We start from the raw sequence: 24,720 nt of genomic DNA, 5'->3' as shown, positions 1-24,720 counted from the left end.
TCTTCATTCTTCTTTTGCTTTTTGACTAATGTTACCTTAGGATTATTATTAAGTATTATATTTATATAAGTTATATATATATTTATTGATATTTACAGATTATTTCACCATTTTTCTAATCTATCACCCTCATAAATTTGTTAGTGAAAACCCACCTCATCAAACATCTCTATTATTATATCCTTGTCAACTTCCAAACTCACAAGCAAGACCAAATGGTTGATTACTTAATGCTACTTCTGATCTTATGATTCGATAAAACTCACAAACACCACCCATCTAACATTAAATGATTATATATATATATATATATATATATATATATATATATATATATATATATATATATATATATACTCCTATTATGGTCAGTTCCTAGCTATGTTTTGGTTCAACCCAAACACCCAACAAGCAACTCAAATCACCACCTTATGTTACTACCATTGACGAACAAAACCATCTACTCCTGCTAGTTGTTTCCTTCTATCTTCGACAACCCTCATCACCACAAAGAAAAATGCCATGTAATCTGTTTTATTTTATATTTTTTTTCTTTAATCAATATTTTTGTTTCTTGTTTTTCTTTCGTAAACCACCAAGACTGCTGCTTCCTTTAATTTTTTTTTTTATGTTTTGATCGTACGCCACAAACAACCACACTTGCAGCTACCTGAATTGCTTCTACTATTCTTCCGTTCGAAAACCATTCAAACATATATATATTTTTTTTCTTCTAGTTTATGTTCTCTTGAAACCAATCGGTAACATGTCTATTGCTACTTGCGTTCTATTACTTTTACTGCTATAATCATGTTTGTATATCTGTGTAATCCACCTGCAATAGCTTTCGGCTGCAAAGACTCAAAAACATTGAAACCCATTTAAGATGACAATGAACGGTGAACTATTGAAGGTTAATGTTGTCGCTATTCTTTCTAATTACTCGTTTCAACACCATTCACCTGCAAACAATGAGGGACGATGATGTAGTGATGAAGAAGCTGTGATGATAGAGAAGATCAATTTTTTTTATATTTTATTTTATTCACAACCTGTCGAGATGGAAATGGATTGCAGGAAAAACAAAATTCGTTGGGCTTTTGCAAATTACTTTGGGCCGTGTTCCTTATTTTGGGCCGAGATATTATTTGTATCCTGGTGGACTGGTTTTGTGAATATGAAAATGAAATAAGAAAACGGAAACGAGTTTAATAGATTTAGTTTAGGAGTTAACTCAGAAAAGTTGCAGATGGATCCATGGTTTGGTGGTGTGTCATTTAAACGAGAGGTCTCGGGTTCGAGTCCCGTCCCGGGCTGTTTATTTCTTTTTAATGCTTCTAAGGTATTATTTGATGTTTTTATTTTTATTATCATTACTTAGTATTATTATTATTATTATTATTATTATTATTATTATTATTATTATTATTATTATTATTATTATTATTATTATTATTATTATTATTATTATTATTATTACTAATATTACATATGTATTATTATTATAATTATAATCATTATTATTATTATTATCATTATTATGAACATAATATAAGTTATCATTATAAATATTATTATTATTAGTATAATTTTATAAATTATTAGTATTATCGTTATTATTATTAAAATTACAAAGTATCATTAATCGACTTATCAAATAAACATTAATATTAGTAATACTGTTCGATTACTGAAATTTCTATTAAAACGATTAAAAATTACCATTATTATTAGACGTATTATTTTTACTAAAACTATCATTATTATCGTTATCAGTATTATCTATATCATTATTATTAATATAATTACGATTATGAAAATAAAAGTATTAATGACATTATTAAAGTTATAAGCATAAAAATAAAGATTATATATATAAATATATATTTAATACAAAAAAAACTTAACTATATTAATATATCTATATATAAAATGAAAAAATATATAATGAAACTTATTAATCTACTATATAAATGAATTACATCACTAATAATAATATATTTGTTCGATCACAATTAGATGTATTAATAAATATACAAATGATATAGGTTCGTGAATCCGAGGTCAACCCTGCACTTGTTCAGTGCCGTCATATGTATTTTTACTACAAAATACAGTATTGTTAGTTTCATTACTCCCTTTTTAAATGCTTTTGCAAAATATATTTTTGGGACTGAGAATACATGCGCTTTTTAAATGTTTTATGAAATAGACACAAGTAATCGAAACTACATTATATGGTTGAATGGATCGAAGCGGAATATACCCCTTTTAGCCTGTTAATCTAAGCATTAGGGAACATCACTAATTTTGAGAATTAGTACACCCCTAAGTGACGCGAATCCTAAAGATAGATCTATCGGGCCTAACAAGCTCCATTCTGGAATTTGGAATGCTTTAGTACTTCGAAATTATCATGTTCGATGGGTGTCCCGGAATGATGGGGATATTCTATATGCATCTTGTAATGTCGGTTACAAGGTGTTCAATCCATATGAATGATTTTTATGCATGATATTTATGAGAAATGGAAATATGAAATCTTGTGGTCTATTAAAATTATGGAAATGATTGATTATGATAAACTAATGAACTCACCAACCTTTTGGTTAACACTTGGAAGCATGTTTATTCTCAGGTATGAAAGAAATCTTCCGCTGTGCATTTGCTCATTTTAGAGATATTACTTGGAGTCATTCATGACATATTTCAAAAGACATTGCATTCGAGTCGTTGAGTTCATCAGGATTATTATTAAGTCAATTATAGTTGGATATATTATGAAATGGTATGCATGCCGTCAACTTTCGATGTAATGAAAGTTTGTCTTTTAAAAACGAATGCAATGTTTGTAAAATGTATCATATAGAGGTCAAGTACCTCGCGATGTAATTATATGTTATTTTATTCGTTCTTATGGATTAGGACGGGTCTTTACATGTGGTATCAGAGCTGGTTTAAGATGTGTCGTCGGCTTAATCATAGAGGGGGTTCTCAGAGTGTTACCTGTGACGAAGCATTGGCTCTTACTCCTCGCAGTCCGAATATGGTTGGCTTTGCCGATAGGCATGGTCGTAAAATCAGTGTCTGAGGTACGCTCAGTGGTCACCAGGAGGTTAGCTGGGAAGGCACTGAGTGGGATGCGTCCCCACATGTCTCATTTGGTATCAGAGCGGTGGTCTTAGTGAACCAGATCTTGCATTAGTGTGTCTAACTGATAGTTTCTTAGATGCATTAGTGGGTCTGGACTTCGACCGTGTCTGCATGTCAAAAGTTTTGCTTATTATTTCGTGTCGAAAATTACCTATTTATCATCCTTAGAAAATTATCTGCTTATGATCCTTAGTCTAGACACGTCTGTAGTGACCCGACCTTTTCCATGTTTATATATATTAAATGAAATTGTTATTTATATGATTAAGTGTTTCCAACATGTTAAGAAATCAAACTTATTAAGACTTGATTAATTGAAATAGGTTTCATATAGACAATTGACCACCCAAGTTGACCGGTGATTCACGAATGTTAAAACTTGTAAAAACTATATGATGACATATATATGATTATATATATAGTTAACATGATATTATGATAAGTAAGTATCTCATTAGGTATTTTAACAATGAGTTATATACATAAAATTGAGTTTATTGAATTAATAAACTCGAAATGATATATATAACGATTATCGTTATAACAACGTCTTACTAAATACATATGAATCATATTAAGATATTGATACACTATGTTTAATCATGATAAATTATAAGTAAACATGTCATTAAGTGTATTAACAATGAACTACATATGTAAAAACCAGACTACTAACTTAATGATTTCGAAACGAGACATATATGTAACGATTATCGTTGTAACAACATTTAACTGTATATATATCATACTAAGATATATTAATATATCATAATATCATGATAATGTAATAATTTAACATCTCTTTATATATAATAAACAATGGGTTAACAGCATTTAACAATATCGTTAACCTAAAGGTTTCAAAACAACATTTACATGTAACGACTAACGATGACTTAACGACTCAGTTAAAATGTATATACATGTAGTGTTTTAATATGTATTCATACACTTTTGAAAGACTTCAAGACACTTATCAAAATACTTCTACTTAACAAAAATGCTTACAATTACATCCTCGTTCAGTTTCATCAACAATTCTACTCGTATGCACCCGTATTCGTACTCGTACGATACACAGCTTTTAAATGTATGTACTATTGGTATATACACTCTAATGATCAGCTCTCAGCAGCTCATGAGAATCACCTAACACATGTAGGATCCATCATTTGGAAACTAGCATGAAATATCTCATAAAATTACAAAAATATTAGTAATCATTCATGACTTATTTACATGCAAACAAAATTAGACATCCTTTATATATAATCCATATACCAACGACCAAAAACACCTACAAACACTTTCATTCTTCAATTTTCTTCATCTAATTGATCTCTCTCGAGTTCTATCTTCAATTTCTAAGTATTCTTCATAAATTCTATAAGTTCTAGTTTCATAAAATCAAGAATACTTCCAAGTTTGCTAGCTTACTTCCAATCTTGTAAAGTGATCATCAAACCTCAAGAAATCTTTATTATTTACAATAGGATATCTTTCTAATACAAGATAATACTCATATTCAAACTTTGATTCAATTTCTATAACTATAACAATCTTATTTCAAGTGGAAATCTTACTTGAACTTGTTTTCGTGTCATGATTCTGCATCAAGAACTTTCAAGCCATCCAAGGACCCTTTGAAGCTAGATCTATTTTTCTCATTTCCAGTAGGTTTATCCACAAAACCTGAGGTAGTAATGATGTTCATAACATCATTCGATTCATATATATAAAACTACCTTATTCGAAAGTTTAAACTTGAAATCACTAGAACATAGTTTAGTTAATTCTAAACTTGTTCGCAAACAAAAGTTAATCCTTCTAACTTGACTTTTAAAAATCAACTAAACACATGTTCTATATCTATATGATATGCTAACTTAATGATTTAAAACCTGGAAACACGAAAAACACCGTAAAACCGGACATACGCCGTCGTAGTAACACCGCGGGCTGTTTTGGGTTTGATAATTAAAAACTATGATAAACTTTGATTTAAAAGTTGTTCTTCTAGAAAAATGATTTTTCTTATGAACATTAAACTATATCCAAAAATCATGGTTAAAATCAAAGTGGAAGTATGTTTTTCAAAATGGTCATCAAGACGTCGTTCTTTTGATTGAAATGACTACCTCTTAAAATGAAGAATTTATGGGTAAAACAAGATTGGATATTTTTTTATTGTTGTAGCTACGGGAAATATTGTAACAATTCTATACAAATCATATCCTAGCTAACTTATATTGTATTATACATGTATTCTAATATATTATGTAATCTTGGGATACCATAGACACGTATTCAAATATTTTGACATATCATATCGAACCATGTATACATATTATTTGGAACAACCATAGACACTCTATATGCAGTAATGTTTGAGTTAGCTATACATGGTTGAGGTTGATTCCAAAAATATATATACTTTGAGTTATCATCTAGCCTGAGACGTGTATACACTGGCTCGTGGATTGATTCAAGATAAAATATATATCAATTTAAATCTGTACATCTAACTATGGATAACTAGTTGTAGGTTACTAACGAGGACAGCTGACTTAATAAACTTAAAACATCAGAATGTATTAAAAATGTTGTAAATATATTTTGAACATACTTTGATATATATATATATATATATATATATATATTTGTTATAGGTTCGTGAATCGACCAGTGGCCAAGTCTGACTTCCGATGAAGTAAAAATCTGTGAAAGTGAGTTATAGTCCCACTTTTAAAATCTAATATTTTGGGATGAGAATACATGCAGTTTTATAAATGTTTTACGAAAAAGACACAAGTAAATGAAACTCCATTATATGGGTGAATGATCGAAGCCGAATATGCCCCTTTTGCTTGGTAGCTTAAGAATTAGTAAACCGATCTACTAATTGACGCGAATCCTAAAGATAGATCTATTGGGCCTAACGAACCCCATCCAAAGTACTGGATGCTTTAGTACTTCGAATTCGTTTTTATCATGTCCGAAGGATTTCCCGAAATGATAGGGGATATTCTTATATGCATCTTGTTAATGTCGGTTATCAGGTGTTCACCATATGAATGATTTTTATCTCTATGTATGGGATGTATATTGAAATATGAAATCTTGTGGTCTATTATTATGATTTGATAATATATAGGTTAAACCTATAACTCACCAACATTTTTGTGGACGTTTTAAGTGAAGGTTTTTCGTATGCCCGAGAGACATATTAAATTAATGTGGCGAATATGTTGTGATCCAAGTCAGGTCATACCCAATAACAAGCTTACCGACACCTTATTAGTATTTGATTGTAACAATTGGTTCATTGATCAAATACGCGACACTTGAACTTTAAGAAAAATGGTTTTCTTAAATATTACTTGATGTGTATATGTATAAATTATGGAATAATTTATATGGATTTAATTATTTATAGGTTAAATAATTAATTTAGTTATGTTACATTTTATAAAATTGGTTTTATAAATTTAAATGTACATAACTAATAATAATGTGATGGAAGTTTATAAAAGAGAGGAGTTTTATAAAATTAAGTTTTATAAAAAAAAAAAAACTATTTTATAAAACAAATGAATGTGGCATGGGAGATAGAGTTAGTGGGTTCATGTACTCATGCTTTGACTACTTGGTTTTCCCATATATCTAAATATACATGCCTAGCTCTCTTGAGACTTCAAGACACATGCAAACACACATCTTTTACTTGCAAAAAAAAAATTCTGCACACCCATTATTATTGCTTGCTGCTGCCGTGACCTTTCAAGGAGGAAGAAGGGTTAATTTTCTTTTTTTTGCAAGCTAATTCTAGTGTCATTAAATCCTAACCTAAAGCTAGGGTGTTGGTGCACAAGTTTGGGGTATATCTACTTGAGGTTTCATACTTTTGGAGCTCCATTCACCATCATCATCTTCATCATTCATTACCTAGCTTGGAATAGGTAAAACCCTCTAACTTGCTCTTTTACTTTGTAAGCATATTATCTAGACTTGATATTCATATGGGATTCATGTTTAATTGGTTAAACTTTGTAAAGATTGGTTTTAAAATGCTTCCGCTCTATGTTATTAAAATCGACCTAAATGACATTAACATATATGGATATGAAACTTAGTAATCTTATGAATCCAAACAATGGTATCTAGAGCCAAGTTATAGATATATGCTTCTTGTATTTGGCTTGTAAACCCATTTTCTTTACAATCTAGTAACATGCATGAAACTAGAAAGTAAAAATTTTGGGTTTTGGGTGGGGGTTATATTTTGGCCGAAAATATGGGGTTCCAAATGGGTTTTGGAGCTTCAAGTTTGGCCAAGATTTGTTGTTGTTTTGGTTCACAATCATGCCTTGACCTTGTGGTTGGATTTGTGTATGATTTGGTTGTATTTTGATGCTTGTAAATTCATTCATTTGGTTTGTAATAATCTTGTAATTTTATGATGTAATTTATTTTATTTGGTATGTAAAATAGATTAGGTTGTAATTTCCTTTTCTAGAAAAATGTATTAGGTCATATATTTTGTAATAGAAAAGTGAAGATTCAAGAAGATTACAAGATGGAGCATTAGGATGCAAGAGTTAGTGGGAGATTTGTTAATCTCCTACTTTGTGATTTTAACCCTTTAGGTAACACTTGTTTTGGCTAAACAAGTGTTTACCACTTTGGCATGATTGTGGACTTTTATTTTGCATGCTTGGTTGTTTATTGTATGATTGTGGATTGTATGTTTGTATGCTACAAGTTAATCACACAAGTTAACAACAAATAAAACTAAAATTTAATTGGTTAAATTAGACGTTATTAACAACATGTAAAAACGACAATTTAATTGGTTAAATTGAAATGACAAAAAGACGTTAATAAATGGTTATTAAGAACAAGAAACGGATTGCACATATAAAATGGTTTATATCAAGGTAATAAAATTGGCATTATTACATAACATGAAAATGGATTTTCACATAAACCATACACTAAATGCATGTTAGTGTATGGTGCAAAAGTTTTCTCAAACTAGAATTAATGAAAACTTAAAATCCCTTATTAACAAGGCAAACAAGTTAAACGCCATCCTATTGTGTGACACTTAAAAGTATTAGGGAACTCATGATGGGATAAAGGTCACCTAACCATTATGAGCAAACTAATATGATTAAGGTAAATTTCGCATGCTTGTGGGATAAAGGTCACCTAACCACATGTATGTTAAATTTACAAGTCTATACAAGTAGGACGACTTGATTTGGGAATCATGAACTTAGGGTCACCGAAGCATGAGGAACAAATAGGCATTGATGGGATAAATATGCCATGCAAAAGGATTGCATGATCCCATACTCTAGAAGTTGCAAATGGATTGCAATTGTCATTCATTGACTACCTAGCTAAATCAAATTGCGGGATAAAGGTCACCTAACCGAAATTTAGTTTACCGTTGGATTCTAGAATTTAATAATTCAATTTGATTTAAAGGGTATTGAATGTTAAATTAAAATCGATACTTAAACGAACTTTGTTAATTTTGTAGATGGCCGCCAATAACAACAACAACATTCCAAACGCACCACTTAACTTAAACCACCTATCATTAAGGTCTCTCTTAGAGAAAGACAAACTCAACCATACCAACTTTATGGATTGGTTCCGCAATCTTCGGATCGTCCTCAAACAAGAGGATAAAGCGTATGTACTTGAGGACCCCATTCCCGATCAACCGGATGAGAATGATGTGGAGGCAATGGCCTCTTACGATAAGTATTGCCACGACTCCCTTCAAGTCTCATGCTTAATGCTTGGGACTATGATTCCCGAACTCCAAAAGGATTTCGAGCATCATAGTGCATACGACATGATAACGCAATTGAAGGAGATGTTCCTTCAACAAGCACGTGTCGAGCGCTTCGAAACGGTTCGGGCACTACATGCTTGTCGTATGGACGATACCCAATCGGTTTCATCTTATGTACTTAAGATGAAAAGCCTTATCGATCGTGCTAACCGTCTTAACCTAAACATTTCCAATGAGTTAGCCACCGATCTTATCCTTAACTCCCTATCAAAAAGGTTTGATCAATTTGTAATTAATTACAATATGAATGGGATGGATAAGAGCATAGGTGAGCTTCACGGTATGCTTAGAACGGCGGAAACTAGCATGGGTAAAAGGGCTTTACCCGTGTTAGCAATCGATCAAGGTGGATCCAAAGGTAACACCTCTAAGCCAAAGGTGGCTAAGAGAAAAGGACCCGCCCATCAAGGCAAAGGGAAGGGGAAGATGGTTACCCCAATCATCAACAAGGCTAAGAAGCAAAAGGTAGCCGTGAAGGCAAACCCCAAGGAAGACCCATGTTTCGGTTGCGGTGAGATGGGTCATTGGAAACGAAACTGTCCGGTCTATCTTAAGGAGTTGAAGGACAAGAGGGATGCAGGGCAAACCTCAGGTAATATATATATGGTATATATAGAGCTTAGTATTACTTCTTCTAATACATGGGTATTAGACACGGGATGTGGAACTCATATTTGCAATTCTTTGCAGGGGTTCAAAAGAAGTGATCGTATGGCGGGAACATCAAATCTCTATATGGGCAATGGTGCAAAGGTGCATGTTAAAGCTCAAGGAGAATTTGTTTTGAAGCTTCCAAGTGGATTGGAGCTTATTTTAGAAAATGTTTTGTATGCACCGGATTTATGTCGAAACATTATTTCTATTTCTCGCTTAAAACAATGTGGTTACGTTGTTAATTTTATTGATGATGATATTCATGTTTCTAAAGATAATGTATTCTATTTCGAGGCTTCGCCTTCAAATGGAATTTATGAATTGGTTCATGATGACACATCATCGAGCTCTATATACCACACTAGCACCAAGAAACTCAAAAGGGATTTGAGTGATTCCTATTTATGGCATTGTCGCCTTGGTCATATAAACAAGAACCGAATGCATACACTTCAAAGGAATGGACTTTTGAAATCAAATGAAATGGATTCATTTGATGTATGTGAATCTTGTTTACAAGGCAAGATGACTAAAGCACCTTTCAAAGGAACTTATGAAAGGGCTAAAGATTTATTGGGATTAATACATTCGGATGTATGTGGACCCTTTAAACCCATGACTAGGAATGGTGAAAGATACTTTGTTACTTTCATTGATGACTTTAGTCGTTTCGGATATGTCTACTTATTAAGACACAAGGACGAAACGTTTGAAGCATTCAAAGAATATCAAAACGAAGTACAAAATCAACTCAATAGGACAATTAAGGTACTTCGTACCGATAGAGGAGGTGAATACCTAAGCGATGCCTTCCAAGATCATCTTAGGAGTTGTGGGATTATCTCACAACTTACTCCACCCGGAACATCCCAACTTAATGGAGTTTCCGAAAGGAGGAACCGAACCCTAATGGATATGGTTCGATCTATGATGGCAAGAAGCTCGTTGTCTCTATCATTTTGGGGTTATTGTCTAAGCTCCGCGGCTCGTATTTTAAATATGGCCCCAACCAAGAAAGTGGAACGAACTCCTCACGAGATGTGGTTTGGAAAACCTCCTTCTCTATCATACTTAAAAGTATGGGGATGTGAAGCTTATCCTAAGCGTTATGTAGCTAATAAGCTACATGCTCGATCCACAAAGTGTATCTTCATAGGATATCCCAAAGATGACATGGGATATTACTTCTATGATCCATCCGAACAAACGGTATTTGTTGCTCGGAAAGCGGAATTCCTAGAAACCAAGTTCCTTATGGAAGGTGATGGTGAAAGGAAGATAGATCTTGTAGAGGTACAAGATCAAGCCGATGATACACAATTGGTTGGCACTAGTACTCAACATGAGGATGTTGAAAATGATCAAGTGGATGATCAAGGTACACAAGACGTTCGAAGATCTAGTAGGATTAGTAATCCTCCCGAGAGATATGGGTTTCTCGTGGATGGTTTCTATACGGTTGATTTGGATGAACCGACAAACTACGAAGATGCTTTATCAAGGATTGATAAAGATAAATGGCAGGATGCCATGAACGCCGAGATGCAATCCATGTATGAAAACCAAGTGTGGGAACTTATTGAGCAACCTCCTAGCTCTAAGCTAGTTGATTGCAAATGGCTTTTCAAGAAGAAAACCGACATACATGGAAACTTGGATACATATAAAGCTAGACTTGTAGCAAAAGGTTTCACTCAGACTCAAGGGGTTGATTATGATGAAACTTTCTCGCCAGTGGCAATGCTAAAGTCTATTAGGATATTATTTGCCATTGCTGCTCACTACGACTATGAAATATGGCAAATGGATGTCAAAACCGCTTTCCTAAATGGATATCTTATGGAAGATGTCTATATGGTTCAGCCTGAAGGTTTTGTTGATCCAAAATATCCTAAAAGGGTATGCAAGTTAAAGAAGTCAATCTACGGATTGAAACAAGCATCTAGAATGTGGAATCATCGTTTTAATGAGGAAGCCGAGAAATTTGGCTTCATTAAAAATGGTGATGAAGCTTGTGTATATAAGAAAGCTAGTGGGAGCACTATCATGTTCCTTGTACTATATGTGGATGATATATTATTATTTGGGAATGATATTACCACAATGCAAGGAGTCAAAACTTGGCTAAAGAGTTGCTTCTCCATTAAGGATCTTGGAGATGCACAATACATATTGGGGATAGGGATCTATAGGAATAGATCCAAGAGATTGATAGGTTTAAGTCAAAGTACATACATTGATAAAATCTTGAAAAGGTTCAAGATGGAAAACTCTAAGAGAGGTTTGGTACCTATTCTAAAAGGAACCGTTCTCAGTTCATCTCAGTGTCCTGCCACGAAAGATGAACAGGAGAGAATGAAGAAAGTCCCATACGCATCTGCTATTGGGTCTATCATGTATGCAATGATATGTACTAGACCGGATGTGTCATGCGCTCTAAGCCTGACAAGTAGATACCAGAATAACCCAGGAAATAGTCATTGGATTGCTATTAAAAGCATATTGAAATACCTTAGGAGGACTAAGGATATGTTTCTAATATATGGGTCAGGTGAGGAGGAACTCGCTGTAAAAGGTTACGTGGACGCGAGTTTCCAAACTGATCGAGATGACTCTCGATCACAATCCGGTTATGTCTTCATGTTAAATGGTGGTGCGGTCTCTTGGAAGAGTTCAAAACAGGAGGTTGTTGCGTTATCCACTACAGAGTCGGAGTACATTGCCGCCTCACTGGCAGCTCAGGAAGCTGCATGGATGAAGAAATTCATCGATGACTTAGGAGTGGTCCCTTCCATTCAGGACCCCCTTGAGATCTTTTGTGACAACGAGGGTGCGATTGCTCAAATCAAGGAACCTCGTGCTCATCAAAAGACTCGTCACATTGAGCGGAGATTCAACTACATCAGGGATGAGGTTGAAAAGGGAAAGATATGTATTCACAAAGTTCACACAGATCAAAATGTTGCGGATCCACTCACGAAGCTTTTACATGGGCCAAAGCATGAGGGACATGTTTGTGCATTAGGGCTTCGATATTCTAGTGATTGGAATTGATCTATTTTATGTATTGTACCGGAACGAAATTATTCAAACTCATTAATATAACTATGGTGTTAATTTATTTGAGTTATGTTCCTATTTTGCATATTTCATCCATGAATAAGCAATTATTCTAAATTTCCGTAGTCGATCACATTTGTGGGAACAAGTGTGAGGTTTAGACTATTATGAACTTGGATTGGTATGCATTCATAGGTTGAATGTGGGGCAAGGTTGCAACCAAGGTTCATAGATATTTGTGGGAAACAAATATTGGAAGACCCGCTCTCAAGAATTACTGTATAGAGCCTTTGTGGTTGATCACATGTAATCTTGAGTAAAGGCGAATATCATTGTATCCTCTGACCTGAGATACATATTGGGTTCGGATATTCACCAAGCATTGTGCCTTGATTCTTTCCTTCGCTATTCTGAAAATTGGTAGTACATAAGGAAGAACTCAGGTATATTACAAAGTGTATATCTAGGGCGTATGTAGTCAAGATGGAATTTGTCCCTCTTATTCGTTGAGAGTCAGATGTCTAAGGCCTGATAAAGTTAAATCTATAAGAGAGTGGTCACTCTGTATCTCTTGGATTTGACATGACATCTAGGATGAAAGGATATAATGAAAGATTCACCTACGTATATCAGTTCGAGTAGGGAGCTCGAAAGGGATGATGTTATTGAATGGCACAAAGTCATAACATATTAGGGGTGATGGACGGTGTGTTATGCTGTATCCATCACTTGCATTAATTTCTTATGTTTCTCGTGCAAGTGGGAGATTGAAGGTTTTTCGTATGCCCGAGAGACATATTAAATTAATGTGGCGAATATGTTGTGATCCAAGTCAGGTCATACCCAATAACAAGCTTACCGACACCTTATTAGTATTTGATTGTAACGATTGGTTCATTGATCAAATACGCGACACTTGAACTTTAAGAAAAATGGTTTTCTTAAATATTACTTGATGTGTATATGTATAAATTATGGAATAATTTATATGGATTTAATTATTTATAGGTTAAATAATTAATTTAGTTATGTTACATTTTATAAAATTGGTTTTATAAATTTAAATGTACATAACTAATAATAATGTGATGGAAGTTTATAAAAGAGAGGAGTTTTATAAAATTAAGTTTTATAAAAAAAAAAAACTATTTTATAAAACAAATGAATGTGGCATGGGAGATAGAGTTAGTGGGTTCATGTACTCATGCTTTGACTACTTGGTTTTCCCATATATCTAAATATACATGCCTAGCTCTCTTGGGACTTCAACACACATGCAAACACACATCTTTTACTTGCAAAAGAAAAAATTCTGCACACCCATTATTATTGCTTGCTGCTGCCGTGACCTTTCAAGGAGGAAGAAGGGTTCATTTTCTTTTTTTTGCAAGCTAATTCTAGTGTCATTAAATCCTAACCTAAAGCTAGGGTGTTGGTGCACAAGTTTGGGGTATATCTACTTGAGGTTTCATACTTTTGGAGCTCCATTCACCATCATCATCTTCATCATTCATTACCTAGCTTGGAATAGGTAAAACCCTCTAACTTGCTCTTTTACTTTGTAAGCATATTATCTAGACTTGATATTCATATGGGATTCATGTTTAATTGGTTAAACTTTGTAAAGATTGGTTTTAAAATGCTTCCGCTCTATGTTATTAAAATCGACCTAAATGACATTAACATATATGGATATGAAACTTAGTAATCTTATGAATCCCAACATTAAGCATGTTTATTCTCAGGTGATTATTAAGAGCTTCCACTGTTGCATACTAAAATAAGGACAAGATTTGGAGTCCATGCTTGTATGATATTATGTAAAAATTGCATTCAAGAAACTTATTTTTGATGTAATATATTCTTATTGTAAACCATCATGTAATGGTCGTGTGTAAACGGTATATTTTAGATTATCATTATTTGATAATCTACGTAATGCCTTTTAAACCTTTATAGATAAAATAAAGGTTATGGTTGTTTTAAAAATGAATGCAGTCTTTGAAAAACGTCTCATATAGAGGTCAAAATCTCGCGACATAATCAATTAATATGGAACATTTATAATCAATATGAACGGGACATTTCAGTTGGTATCCAAGCGTTGGTCTTAGAGAACCAGAAATTTGCATTAGTGTATCTTATCGAGTTTGTTAGGATACATTAGTGAGTCTGGACTTCGACCGTGTTTTCTTTAAAAACGATTGCTTAACACTTTTGTTGGAAACTATATATTATTAACATGTAAATATTATGTGATATATTAACCTCTTAATGTGTTTGATATTGTGTGATGGATGTCTACCACTAGTACAAATCTCATCGATTCACATAATAATAATGAAGAGTCGAATATATTTTGGGAAGATTCACAAATTCCCGAAGAGGAACCGGAAGAAGAGGAACCGGAAGAAGTGGAACTGGAAGAGGAGGAACCAGAAGAGGAGGAACCGGAAGAAGAAGAGGTTCCGGAGGAAGAAATATTAATACCTATATTAAATCGATTAAATAAAAGAAAATCCTCAACCAACGGACCAAAGTTAATAATGGTCAATGGTGTTTCCGCCGAGGAAGCAAAATATTGGGAAGATTACCAATTTTCCGATGAATCAGATCCCAATGAGGATTCCGATGATGATATAGAAATTACCTCGACCCAATTTAATAAAGCGAAAGAAAATAATAAGGGAAAAGGTATAAAAATAGAGAAACCCGATTCCAACCCCGATGAACTTTATATGTATCGGCAACATCCGTATTTCCTAAAATGTAACAATGACCCGGGAAACTCTAAACCACCAGGTTTTTCTAAACCATTGTGGAAAACGACGACTCGTATTAGAGGAACACCATATATTCCTAGAAAATTTGGAAAACGAACCAAGTCCGAAGAAGAAGAAACCAGTGATTCAGATTAGAGGGTTGTAATCATGTTGTGTATTATATGTATTGTAGTGTCTTATACTTTTATGTTCTATGTAAAAATTGCTTGTATTGTTTGTTAATTATCTTTTACGAATCTAATCCTTGTCTATTTTACAGTATAAAAACAAAATGGATGTTAAGGGTAGACAACCGAATATTTTAGAAGATCTACCAGAGGATATGATTGAGGAAATCTTATCTAGAGTCAGTCAGAATTCATCAGCACAATTAAATATGGCAAAATTAACTTGTCAAAAATTTGAAACACTTTCCAGAAATGCCTTAGTTTATAAAAGGCTTTCCTTTGATAGGTGGGTATATCACATTGGGGAGACAGTAAGTTACGCCGTGTTTTCTTTAAAGCGTTAAATGCGGGGAACCCAAATGCAATTTTACGCTACGGGTTAAGAACCTATTTTGACTCAACATATCCCAACATAGGATTTCTTGAATTAGAAAGAGCTTCTAACATGAAACATAAAGAAGCATGTTATGCTTACGGGTTAGTGATGTTCGCTTCTTACCAAAGTGAGAAAAAGAACATCGGATTGCAACTTTTAAATAAAACCTTCCCACAAGTGACGGATTCAGTAGTTGGGGTGAGAAACAAGGTTTTTAGATTATTACTGGGCTGTTGGACATTAAGAAACCCTCGTCCTTTTGACGACACTACAACATGCTGCCTAGCTAATGGTCATAACGGTTATTTTCCACAAGACCAAGGATAGGAAGTCATCTTAGTAAAACCAGAATGCATGACTTGTTTCTGGACTTAAGAATTACATGTCTTTATTTCCTTTGCTGAACAACTTGCGTATTAACTAGATTTATCTTCAAAACTGTCCTGTATCAAAGTGTACTATATTTCATGTTATATGTAATATAGCGATGTTCTAAGTTTGAAGAATATTTGTATGTGATATATTATTATAATCAGTTTTTCATATGGAATTGTAGCAGTTGAATTATATATTAGCTACTAAGTATGAACTTAACGGGTAGGTAGTACCCGAATTTAAACTTAGAAAACGCTAATATGAAGAAAAAGCTTTTATAAATGAGTTCATATTATGCTACGAAATACTATTGACTACTCTTAATATTCTGTATGATTAACTCGATTCAGTTGGCTATTTTGAAGGAAATGGCACCAACTACTCGACACACCATGAATATGAGCGAAGAGGAATTTCGTACCTTTCTTGCTGCAAACATAGCCGTAGTACAGGCTACCCTACATACCAACAATAACTCTGAATCTAGCAATGCAGCTAACGGCGCAAGAAATCGTGTAGGATGCTCCTACAAAGAATTCACTGCCTGTAAACCTTTAAAATTTGATGGAACCGAAGGACCAATTGGATTGAAACGGTGGACCGAGAAAGTCGAATCGGTGTTTGCCATAAGTAAGTGTACTGAAGAGGACAAAGTTAAGTACGCTACGCATACCTTCACAGGTACTGCGTTAACGTGGTGGAACACCTATCTTGAACAGGTAGGACAAAATATGTAGTGACCCGAACTTTTCCATGTTTATATTTATTAATTGAGATTGATATTTACATGACTAAATGTTTCCAACGTGTTAAGCAATCAAACTTGTTAAGACTTGATTAAATGAAATAAGTTTCATATAAACAATTGATCACCCAAGTTGACCGGCGATTCACGAACGTTACAAATTTGTAAAAACTACATGTTGTGGTATATATAGACATATATATATGGTTGACAGGAGATTATGATGAGTAAGTATCTCACTAAGTATATTAACAATGTGTGATATACATAAGAAATGAGATTACTAAGTTAAGAAACTCGAAATGATATATATAACGATTATTGTTATGATAACGTCTACTAAATACATATGTATCATATTAAGATATTGATAGACTATATTTAACATGATAAAATGATATTTAAACATATCATTAAGTGTGTTAACAATGAACTACATATGTAAAAACAAGACTACTAACTCAAGAATTACGAAATGAGACTTATATGTAACGATTATCGTTGTAATGATATTTTAATGTATATATCATATTAAGAGATATTCATACACCATAATATTATAATAACATAATAATTTAACATCTCATTTGATATAATAAACATTGGGTTAACAACATTAATTGAGATCGTTAACTTAAAGGTTTCAAAACAACACTTATATGTAACGACTAACGAAGACTTAACGACTCCATTAGAATGTATATACATGTTGTGTTTTGATATGTATTCTTATACTTTTGAAAGTCTTCAAGACACATATCAAAGTACTTCTACTTAACAAAAATGCTTACAATTACATCCTCGTTCAGTTTCATCAACAATTCTACTCGTATGCACCCGTATTCGTACTCGTACAATACACAGCTTTTAGATGTATGTACTATTGGTATATACACTCCAATGATCAGCTTTTAGCAGCCCATGTGAGTCACCTAACACATTTGGGAACCATCATTTGGCAACTAGCATGAAATATCTCATAAAATTACAAAAAATATTAGTAATCATTCATGACTTATTTACATGAAAACAAAATTTCATATCCTTTATATCTAATCCATATACCAACGACCAAAAACACCTACAAACACTTTCATTCTTTAATTTTCTTCATCTAATTGATCTCTCTCAAGTTCCATCTTCAAGTTCTAAGTGTTTTTCATAAATTCCAAAAGTTCTAGTTTCATAAAATCAAGAATACTTCCAAGTTTGCAAGTCTACTTCCAAGCTTTCTAATCCATTTCAAGTAATCATCTAAGATCAAGGAACCTTTGCTATTTATAGTAGGTTATCTTTCTAATTCAAGGTAATATTCATATTCAAACTTTGATTCAATTTCTACAACTATAACAATCTTATTTCGAGTGAAGAATCTTACTTGAACTGTTTTCGTGTCATGATTCTGCTTCAAGAACTTTCAAGCCATTCAAGGGTCCTTTGAAGCTAGATCTATTTTTTTCATTTCCAGTAGTTTTATCCAGAAAACTTGAGATAGTAATGATGTTCATAACATCATTCGATTCATACATATAAAGCTATCTTATTCGAAGGTTTAAACTTGTAATCACTAGAACATAGTTTAGTTAATTCTAAACATGTTCACAAACAAAAGTTAATCCTTCTAACATGACTTTTAAAATTAACTAAACACATGTTCTATATCTATATGATATTCTAACTTAATGATTTAAAACCTGGAAACTTGATGAACACCATAAAATCGGATATACGCCGTCGTAGTGAAACCGGGGGCTATTTTGGTTTGGATAATTAAAAACTATGATAAACTTTGATTTAAAAGTTGTTCTTCTGGGAAAATGATTTTTCATATGAACATGAAACTATATCCAAAAATCTTGGTTAAACTCAAAGTGAAAGTATGTTTTTCAAAATGGTCATCAAGATGTCGTTATTTCGACAGAAATGACTACCTCTTTAGTAATTGACATGTAACTTAACTTTCCGACTATAAACCTATACTTTTTCTGTTTGGATTCTTAAATTAGAGTTCAATATGAAACCATAGCAATTTGATTCACTCAAAACGGATTTAAAATGAAGAAGTTATGGGTAAAACAAGATTGGATATTTTTGATCTTTTTAGCTACGGAAAATGTTTAACAAATCTATACAAATCATATCCTAGCTAACTTATATTGTATTATACATGTATTCTAATATATTATGTAATCTTGGGATACCATAGACACGTATGCAAATGTTTTGACATATCATATCGACCCATGTATATATATTATTTGGAACAACCATAGACACTCTATATGCAGTAATGTTGGAGTTAGCTATACAGGGTTGAGGTTGATTCCAAAAATATATATACTTTGAGTTGTGATCTAGCCTGAGACGTGTATACACTGGGTCGTGGATTGATTCAAGATAATATATATCGATTTATTTCTATACATCTAACTGTGGATAACTAGTTGTAGGTTATTAACGAGAACAGCTGACTTAATACACTCAAATCTTTAAAACATAATAAAAATGGTTGTAATTATATTTTGATCATACTTTGATATATATGTACATATTTGTATAGGTTCGTGAATCGATCCGTGGCCAAGTCTTATTTCCGAGGAAGGAAATATATGTGAAAGTGAGTTATAGTCCCACTTTTAAAATCTAATATTTTTGGGATGAGAATACATACAGGTTTTATAAATGATTTACAAAATAGACACAAGTACGTGAAACTACATTCTATGGTTGAATTATCGAAATCGAATATGCCCCTTTTTATTAAGTCTGGTAATCTAAGAATTAGGGAACAGACACCCTAATTGATGCGAATCCTAAAGATAGATCTATTGGGCCTAACAAACCCCATCTAAAGTACCAGATGCTTTAGTACTTTGAAATTTATATCATATATGAAGGGTGTCCCAGAATGATGGGGATATTCTTATATATGCATCTTGTTAATGTCGGTTACCAGGTGTTCACCATATGAATGATTTTTATCTCTATGTATGGGATGTGTATTGAAATATGAAATCTTGTGGTCTATTGTTACGATTTGATATATATAGGTTAAACCTATAACTCATCAACATTTTTGTTGACGTTTAAAGCATGTTTATTCTCAGGTGAATACTAAGAGCTTCCGTTGTTGCATACTAAAATAAGGACAAGATTTGGAGTCCATGTTTGTATGATATTGTGTAAAAACTGTATTCAAGAAACATATGTCGATGTAATATATTTCTATTGTAAACCATTATGTAATGGTCATGTGTAAACAGTATATTTTAGATTATCATTATTTGATAATATACGTAATGCTTTTAAAACCTTTATTGATAAAATAAAGGTTATGGTTGTTTTAAAAATGAATGCAGTCTTTGAAAAACGTCTCATATAGAGGTCAAAACCTCGCAACGAAATCAATTAATATGGAACGTTTATATTCAATATGAATGGGACATTTCAGTTGGTATCAGAGCGTTGGTCTTAGAGAACCAAAAAATTTGCATTAGTATGTCTTATCGAGTTTGTTAGGATGCATTAGTGAGTCTGGACTTTGACCGTGCTTTCTTTAAAAATGATTGCTTAACATTTTTATTGGAAACTATATATTATTAACATGTAAATATTATGTGATATATTAATCTCTTAACATGTTTGATATTGTGTGATAGATGTCTACCTCTAGCAAAAATCCCATTGACTCACCTAATAATAACGAAGATTCGTATATATATTGGCAAGATTCACAAGTTCCTGAAGAACCGAAAGAAGAGGAAACGGAACCGGAAGAAGAGGAACTGGAAGAAGAGGAACTGGAAGAAGAGGAACTGGAAGAAGAGGAACCAGAAGAAGAGGAACCGGAAGAAGAAGAGGTTCCGGAGGGGGAATAGTAGGAACCACAGAAAACCGGTCAAATAAAAGAAAATCCTCAATCAATGGACCAAAGTTAATAATGGTCAATGGTGTTTCCACTAAGGAAGCAAAATATTAGGAAAATTACCAATTTTTCGATGAATCAGATCCTGATGAGGATTCGGATAATGTTATAGAAATTACCCCGACCCAATTTAATGAGGCAAAAAAAAATAATAAGGGAAAAGGCATCAAAATAGAGAAATCTGATTCCGACCCCGATGAACTTTATATGTACCGTCAACACCCGTACTTTCAATATCGTGACAATAACCCGGGAACCTCTAAACCACCAGGTTTTTCTAAACCAATGTGGAAAACGACAGCTCGTATTAGAGGAACATCATATATCCCTAGAAAATTAGGAAAAAGAACCAAGTCCGAAGAAGAAGAAACCAGTGATTCAGATTAGAGGGCTGTGAGCATGTTATGTAATAAATGTATTGTAGTGTGCTTGTACTTTTATGTTCTATGTAAAAATTGATTGTATTGTTTGTTATTACGAATCTAATCCTTGTCTATTTTACAGTATAAAAAACAAAATGGACCTTAAGGGTAGACAACCGAATATTTTAGAAGACCTACCAGAGGATATGATTGAGGAAATCTTGTCTAGAGTTGGTCAGAATTCATCAGCACATTTAGTTATGGGGAAATTAACTTGCCAAACGTTTGAAAGACTTTCCAGAAATGCCTTAGTTTATAAAAGGCTTTCCTTTGATAGGTGGGGTATATCACATTGGGGAGACTTTAAGTTACGCCGTGTTTTCTTTAAAGCGTTAAATTCGGGGAACCCAAATGCAATTTTACGCTACGGGTTAAGAACCTATTTTGACTAAACATATCCCAACATAGGATTTCGTGAATTAGAAAGAGCTTATAACATGCAACATAAAGAAGCATGTTATGCTTACGGGTTAGTGATGTTTGCTTCTTACCAAAGTAAGAAAAAGAACATCGGATTGCAGCTTTTAAATAAAACTTTCCCACAAGTGACAGATTCAGTACTTGGGGTGAGAAACAAGGTTTTTAGATTATTACGGGGCTGTTGGACATTACGAAACCCTCGTCCTTTTGATGATATTACAACATGCTGCCTAGCCAATGGTCATAACGGTTATTTTCCACAAGACCAAGGATGGGAAGTCGTCTTAGTAAAACCAGAATGCATGACTTGTTTCTGGACTTTTGAATTACGTGTCTTTATTTCCTTTGCTGAACAACTTGCGTATTAACTAGATTTATCTTCAAAACTGTCCTGTATCATAGTGTACTATATTTCATGTTATATGTAATATAGCGAAGTTGTAAGTTTGAAGAATATTTGTATGTGATATATTATTATAATCAGCTTTTCATATGGAAATGTAATAGTTGAATTGTATATTAGCTAATAAGTATGAACTTAACGGGTAGGTAGTACCCGAATTTAAACTTATAAAACGCTAATATGAAAAAAAAGCTTTTATAAATGAGTTCATATTATGCTACGAGATACTATTGACTACTCTAATATTCTGTATGATTAACTTGTTTCATTTGACTATTTTGAAGGAAATGGCACCGACTACTCGACACACCTTGAATATGAGCGAAGAGGAATTTTGTGCCTTTCTTGCTTCAAACATAGCCGCAGTACAGGCCGCGCTACATACCAACAATAACTCTGAATCTAGCAATACATCTAACGTTGCAAGAAATCGTGTAGGATGCTCCTACAAGGAATTCACTACCTGCAAACCTTCAGAATTTGATGGGACCGAAGGTCCAATCGGATTAAAACGGTGGACCGAGAAAGTTGAATCGGTGTTTGCCATAAGTAAGTGTGTTGAAGGAGACAAAGTGAAGTACGCTACGCATACCTTCACAGGTATTGCGTTAACATGGTGGAATACCTATCTAGAGCAAGTGGGACAAGATGCTGCTTACGCGCTACCGTGGTCAGCATTCAAGCACTTGATGAACGAGAAGTACCGTCCCAGAACCGAGGTCAATAAGCTCAAGTCAGAACTTAGGGGGTTACGAACACAGGGATTCGATACTACTTTGTACGAAAGACGATTCACAGAATTGTGCCTATTGTGTCCGAGAACGTTCGAAGATGAGGAAGAGAAGATCGACGCATTTGTGAAAGGGTTACCGGAGAGAATCCAGGAAAACGGTGATAAGAGTCACCAATACAACAACAACTATCCCAACTACAACAAACGGCACAACAACAACAACAACAACAACAACAACAACAACAACTACAACAATCATCCCAACAACAATAACAACTGCAACAACAACAACAACAATCAGAAGCAGCTATGCCAAAGGTGTGAAAAGTATCACTCGGGGTTCTGCACCAAATTTTGCAACAAGTGTAAAAGAAATGGTCATAGCGCGGCAAAGTGTGAGGTCTACGGACCAGGGGTTAACAGAATGAAAGGAGCAAATGGTGTTGAAACGAGTAATGGCGGAGCAAGTAGTGTCGGAGCAAGTTGTGCCAATGTAGTTTGTTATAAATGTGAAAAACCGGGCCACATTATTAGAAATTGCCCGAACCAGGAGAACACGAATGGACAAGGCCGCGGAAGAGTTTTCAATATTAAGGCGACAGAGGCACAGGAAGACCCGGAACTTGTTACAGGTAAGTTTCTTATTGACAATAAATCTGCTTACGTTTTATTTGATTCGGGTGCGGATAGAAGCTTTATGAGTAGAGATTTTTGTGCTGAATTAAGTTGTCCGTTGACGCCGTTGGATAGTAAATTTTTACTCGAATTAGCAAACGGTAAATTAATTTCAGCAGATTATATATTCCGAAATCGAGATATTAAACTGGGTAGTGAAATATTTAAGATTGATTTGATACCAGTAGAGTTAGGGAGTTTTGATGTAATAGTTGGCATGGACTAGCTGCAGGAGATGAAAGCAGAGATCGTATGTTACAAAACTGCAAATCGCATTGTATGAGAAGAAGGAGAACCCTTAATGGTGTACAGAGAAAAGGGCAAAACGAAGCTACATCTTATTAGTAATTTGAAGGCACAAAAACTAATAAGAAAAGGTTGCTATGCTATTCTAGCACACGTCGAGAAAGTACAAACAGAAGAAAAGAGCATCAATGATGTTCTCGTCGCAAAAGAATTTCCCGATGTATTTCTGAAAGAATTACCGGGACTACCTCCACATCGATTTGTTGAATTTCAAATAGATCTTGTACCAGGAGCTGCACCAATAGCTCGTGCTCCTTACAGACTCGCACCCATCGAGATGAAAGAACTGCAAAGCCAACTGCAAGAACTATTAGAACGTAGTTTCATTCGACCAAGCACATCACCATGGGGAGCTCCTTTTTTGTTTGTCAAGAAGAAGGATGGTACATTTAGGTTGTGTATTGACTACAGAGAGTTGAATAAACTTACCATCAAAAACCGTTATCCACTGCCGAGAATTGACGACTTATTTGATCAACTACAAGGCTCGTCAGTTTATTTGAAAATAGATTTACGTTCTGGATATCATCAAATGCGAGTAAAGGAGGATGATATTCTAAAAACTGCTTTTAGGACGCGTTATGGTCATTACGAGTTTATGGTTATGCCGTTTGGATTGACTAACGCAGCAGCTGTGTTCATAGACCTTATGAA

The sequence above is a fragment of the Rutidosis leptorrhynchoides genome, chromosome 6, assembly GCF_046630445.1.
Source record: "Rutidosis leptorrhynchoides isolate AG116_Rl617_1_P2 chromosome 6, CSIRO_AGI_Rlap_v1, whole genome shotgun sequence".
Classification (NCBI taxonomy): Eukaryota; Viridiplantae; Streptophyta; class Magnoliopsida; order Asterales; family Asteraceae; genus Rutidosis; species Rutidosis leptorrhynchoides.
Note: the sequence above shows the minus strand (reverse complement) of the source record.